Consider the following 6,140-nt stretch of genomic DNA (forward strand, 5'->3'; position numbering starts at 1 on the left):
TCTCTTTAGTCTCTTTTGATCTGTACCTTCCTCAACCTTCCTTTGTCTTTAATGACATCGACATTTTTGAAGAATACAGGCCATTTACTTATAGGATATTCTTTAATTTGGATTTGTCTTGTATTTCTTCATAATTAGATGAGGTTAGGGATTTCCAGCCAGAAAACTATACAAGCAGTGATGTGTTCTTCCCCAGGTACCAAGGTACCTCAGATACACGATGTCCATCTGCCTCCTTGTTGATGACGCTAGCTTTTTGTTGTTTTTTTACTTCTTCAGGGCATGGTTGTGTATTCTAGTTATTAGTTTAAGTCTCTATGTGAACCGCCCCACACTATGACAACTCACAGACTGGTGGTGTGGTTCTACGTCTGGGAAATGAACCCAAATCTTAATCACTAGACCACCAGGGCTGGCTCGATGACATTAGTTTTGGTTACTGTCAAAGTGTTATCTGGTAGACAAGAGTTTAGGAACAATCCCAAACCAGCTCTCTTTTCAAGTTGTGGGCCACAAGAAATAATTTCTTAGCCTGGGAAAACTCCAGCAATGCAGCAGCAAGTCTGATTTACTGCCCAAAATACCGTGCAGCCCATCTCCTGACCCTTAACCTCTCTGTTTCCAAAGCTGGAGTCAGACATCAGTCAACTTTGTTTCCCTGCCAGCAAGGGACAAACACCATGCTCCCCAAGCAGTCCCTTTGAAACTCTTCTTACTAGACTAGATGTGAGAGTCCTCAGACTTTCTGCCACCACCCCACCACACACAGTTCCTCTGCCATGCACTGGGGGCAGGGTGGGACTCAGAACACAGCAGCAGCTCACTCCACAGCACTGATCTTCACAAAATCCTCTCTCATGCCTGACAGACCAACAGTTTTCTATCCTTGGTCTAGGAGAAAGATCTTTAAACATTATAGCCCTGGTTTACAAATGTTTCCTTTCAAAACTTGCATCTTGATCTTATTTATTTTATTTTGATGCCTCCACTGAATCTCCCAATTTAACATCCTATTAAAATATTCTTCTCATCTATTTGATGGGATCTCAGCCCTGAGAGATATTTACACTACCTGCCAATGAATTGCTCAAGGCCCAATCTTGATAACAGAGGAGAATGGGAATTAAAAAAAAAAAAATGAATATTTCAAATCTTGCCTACTTCAATTTGCAATGATTCTTCTCCAAATATAATTTCACAGTTCCAGTTAGATATCAGGACAGCATTTATCAATCACTTAAAAGGATCCTGTAACTGTCTACCAGAATGTTTAAGAATCCAGTCATTGCATAGAACTGATTTAAGTTACTAACTCACTAATTTACTCTCTGCAAGTCTTTGCGAAAACATTTAACTCCTGAGGCCTCCTTTTCCTTACCTGTAAAACAAGAGTAATAACAGTGCCTACCTCCTGTGGTCCTTGTGAGGTTTCAGTTAGAAAATACACTCAGAGTTTGGCATGGTGCCTGGCACAAAGTAAGCCCTCACTGAATGTTAGCTATTTTTGTGATTACCATTATCTGAGAGAAAAGCGATATTGAAAGTCATCAGAAAACCGAGCATCAGAGATGTTGTGACCCGCGCAAGAAGACACACTAGTGACTGAGCCAGCCTCAGACCTGCCCTCCGTGACTCTGAGTCAATAGTTCTTTCGTTTACACATCAGTCCCCTCAGTAAACAGTAAGAAATGCTTGATAATTATTGAAATTTCAATTTCTTTCAGGGATATTTCAATGTTTTTAAAAAATATCTGACGGAGAAGGAAATCTAATTTTTATTGGGGAAAATTCAGACAAAATAGGGAAAACAAGTTTTGAGACAAAAGAAACAAAAGTAGCTACATTTCCAGCCCAGTGCTACAAAACCACCTGAAAATGTCACATGGGAACTCTGCCTTCCACAAGCTGACAGCTTTTATCTCTTCACAGAAGGGAACAGATAAAACCCACAGAGAAAACTGCCGTCTAACACCAGAGAATGCTCTCATGCTTGCAGTGCCCCGGATGATAACGAGGAAGATGTCATGCAGAACTTTGACTCTCTCTCACCTCTTATGGACTTCTGCTGACCATAGAAGGGCAGTTTGGGTCGTTACGTCCCTAAATTCCAAATTAAGAGCAATTTCTCAAAGTGGAGTCCAGTTTCTAAGATCCCCTGGATTTCTGGACTGCTCTTAAAAGCTTCCTTCAGGAATTTTAACCTTGTCTTCATGAAGGGAAACAGACCACTAAGGGCAAACTCACCACCTGGGCAATGCCAATGGGAATGGAAGATTTAAGAACAAGTCTTGGGGGACGGGGCAAAGACAGACTGTGAGGAAGGAAGCTAACACATATTAATAACTTTATGTTTGAGTCTCTGTGCTGAGCATTGACATAATTGCTGTTATTAACCCCATTTTACAGCGGAAGAAACTGAGACTTAAGAAGTTAAGAAACCTACCCAAGGTCACCCAACTAGAAAGATACATGGAGAGAAATGAGAAAACTGCACCATAACTCAGAAAAGGGAAAGACCAGGAGGACACACCCAGGGAGAACTTCCTGAGTCTTTTTCTCACCCCAGCCCCCTTCCACAAATTTGCCTTGGTTTCTTCTTGATTGTGTATATGGTATGAATTGTAGTATTTATTTCAGGCATTTAAATCCTGATTACCCAACCGAAACATGAGGTAAGAACTCTGTCGTCTGCTTCTCTTGCATCTCCCCTCACGTCCACACACAGTGCTGAAGTCGTTAGCCCAGGAAATGCTCCTGAATCCTGGTCCTTACACTTCCATTTCATGCTCTGCTTGGGGCAAATGCTCTGGAAATGGGCTTGCATCTGATGGGCTTGTCTGTCTTTTCAAGTCATTTGGAGATATGTGAGCCAAGTCAATTTAATCTAAAGGACTGAGAGGAGTGAGGTGTACATGTTTATTTAAATGCTAGGCACCAAAGAAGTAAACCTCAGAGAAAGCAGAAGCCTGGGCCTCCTGAGGGATGCTCCTGGAAACATGGCCTTCACTTAACCAGTGTCAGAGCAAACACCTGGAGGGGTGAGTGGGGCCTGTTTCGTACCAGCTACTTGGACCATCAGGCACATGGCCACAGTCTTCATGCCTGATTATTTGCGAGAACTCAATATATGATAAAGAAAACATCAAAAATCAATGGGGAAACATAAGATTATTCAAGAAATGATGTTGAAATAAATACTATGTGCAGAAGTTTAGTTTGGCACAGTTTTAGGATATTACATTATATTTTAAGATAAAAATAAATTGAGGTGAATGTATTGTTATTCAACATAAAAAAAGAAAATGGAATTTAGTAATTAACTCTATGAATAAGGGATTTCTTAGCTTAGAAATACATATGCATTAATATAAAAACATAAAGCAAATATCTTAAATTTAATTCATACAACATTAAATTTTTATGTCAAAATTCTAATAAACAAAAGTTAAAAGAAAACAAAATGGGAAAACTATCTGCAACAAATATTATAGGCAAAAGATGAATTATAGGCAAGAAATAAAAGTAATACAATGGTGAGATATCATTTCTCAGGTATCAGATTAGCAAAAAACATTTTTAATTATGATAACCGATGCTGACAGTAAACAGCTAATCTCATGTCCTATACAACCATTTTAACTGGCAATATGGATAATAACTTCAATATCCTACATATGAAACTACTTTATTCACAATTATGTTTATCAAAGTATTAATAATAGTAAACATTGGAATCAAAGTTTCTAAATATTGAAAAAACAAATTAATGATGTACACTGTAGCAGCTGACATGGTATGTAGCCAATGATTCTTATTAAGACTATGTAATAATATATAAAATGATTTATTTCATGATTTAAAAAGCAGGATAAAAGTTCTATATTGAGCATGGACACTAAAATGTAGGAAAAAAAATCCTAGAAAAAAAGACTTGCGTGATAAAACTATGGGTCGTTTTTTCTACTTTCCTAATGTTTTAGACGGCATGTATTATTTTTTAAATGAAAAAGGAAGACATACAGCAATATATAACACTTGCTTTTATATGGAAAAATTCCAAAAGAAGACATCATGAGAAAGATTTTCAAACAAAGTCTAAGTTGATATAGTAGAGTGAATGCAGAACAGTAGAAAACGGGATCATCAGATTCGTCGGTGCAGAAGACGTGCTAGGAAACTGTTGTTTGATTTTGTTGTTTTAATTGATCTTTGCCTATTAATGTGTATTTTTAAGAAAATGTTGATCATGTTCTTTGTAGTGAAATCATAAGCAGAGCACATAAGCTTCGTGGCATTTCAGTAATTCAGTTGTTGCTGGGCCAGAATCTCCCGGCATCATTCAGAACATCTTAGGACGAAAAGCTGCTATGAGGAAATTCAAGAAGCACGTAGAATTCGAATCCATCCTTCTTCTTGGCAGAAACAGGATTAAAACTGGAATGTAGCTCTCCATGGCAACCTTATCAGTGTTTGGGGTCTGCTTATTTCTGGGTACCATGTTCCAGGAAAGTGTTGCAACTAAACTTGTTACCATTTTTGCCTTAGCTATGGGCCTCAGGCTAAGCAAGGATTTGGCCACACTCACTGTTAAAATCTCTGCTTATCAAACTGGAGCAGGCATGATATTGAGTAAACCTTGCAATAAATGACAGAAATATTGATAGAGAGATAAAATGCTAAACTCTTTTCATTAGGAGCTTTTTACAGAAATTCAAATAGAGGGAACTAAACCCACCTCCCCAAAACTCTCCCAAATCAGATTCTGTTTACTCTTAAGAATGCTTTGAGACTATTGTATAGGTCTAACTCAGTATTTTTGCTATCAAAGTAAGTTTATGCTAGAGAAAACTCAGTTTTCCTTCAAATGTTACACCCCTCGCAGCTGCTTCACACAGACTTTCATTTCCCTGAAAGGATGGACACCTGCCTCAGATGTCACTTCCTACCTATGTTTGTGTGTAAGCATGGCACCAGGTTTTGAATGCATGCTCATTTCCTTGCAGACTGTTTAAGAGTCTGTCTTTGCTTTGTAGAATTTCTGCAAGAATATGTAAATGGCAGTGGGTGAAACTAGAGGGAGAGCAGAGAGGAGTGGTAGAAAGTTTAAGAAAACTTACTAGCAGTATGTGTTCTGTTTGCTTCTAGTGAACACGCTAATTGACTTTCAAGTCACAATTTCTCCATTCTCATGTCATCTGAAATATTCTCCCCTAGAGTCATTCCATAATTATCCATATCTCTGATACTAAGATTTCTTTTTTTTTTTTTTCTGGCGCAGCTGTCTCCCTGAATCCTCACACACTCCCAACTTCCTGGGCAGTCCCTAGTCCTGGGCCCCCTTCCCTGAGTTTGAAGGATAGGAGCTTTTTACAAACATTTTTTAATTTTTTTATGAGGAAGATCAGCCCTGAACTAATATCTGTTGCCAATCTCCCTCTTTTTTTTCTCCCCAAAGCCCCAGCACACAGTTGTATATCCTAGTTGTAGGTCATTTTAGTTTTCTATGTGGGATGCCACCACAGCACGGCTTGACAAACAGTGTGTAGGTCCGTGCCCAGGATCTGAACTGGCGAACCTCGGGCCACCGAAGCTGAGCCTGCAAACTTGACCACTCAGCCACGGGGCTGGCCCCTAAGATTTCTTAATATATGCCCTCTCCCCCAACATGCGGGTGTACACTCATGTAAAGTTGTACCATATTGGTTTTTTGACAGTTATATTACCAATCTACATTAACTTTCCTTTGCATTCTTAGAGTTTTAAAATCTCTGTTTTTTAGTCATCAGTAGTTTCTTCCAACTTAATATTTATCCTTTTTTTCCTTCACAGAATTTCTTATTGTCAGCCTTCTTCTTGGATGAAGCACAGGAATATGGAGAGAGAGAGAGAGAGATTTCATTCTCTCTATACTCAACTCTCCTGCAACACAGACTACCAATCCAAACAGCATCATTCACTAGGCACCATTTACGTTTATTTCTAACATAGCTTTTGTCCCTTCCCAAGAGCCCTGTTAATGTTTACGTTGCATTAGATGCTTTCATGTTGTCTACTTCTGAATATCCGCTCATTTCTTCCACCAAATTGATGCAAGTATCAGCCTTCATTTTCTTCCCAAACTGGGTCTCCCTGTGTTTTTT

This window comes from Equus asinus, chromosome 22 (genome assembly GCF_041296235.1).
Source record: "Equus asinus isolate D_3611 breed Donkey chromosome 22, EquAss-T2T_v2, whole genome shotgun sequence".
NCBI lineage: Eukaryota > Metazoa > Chordata > Mammalia > Perissodactyla > Equidae > Equus > Equus asinus.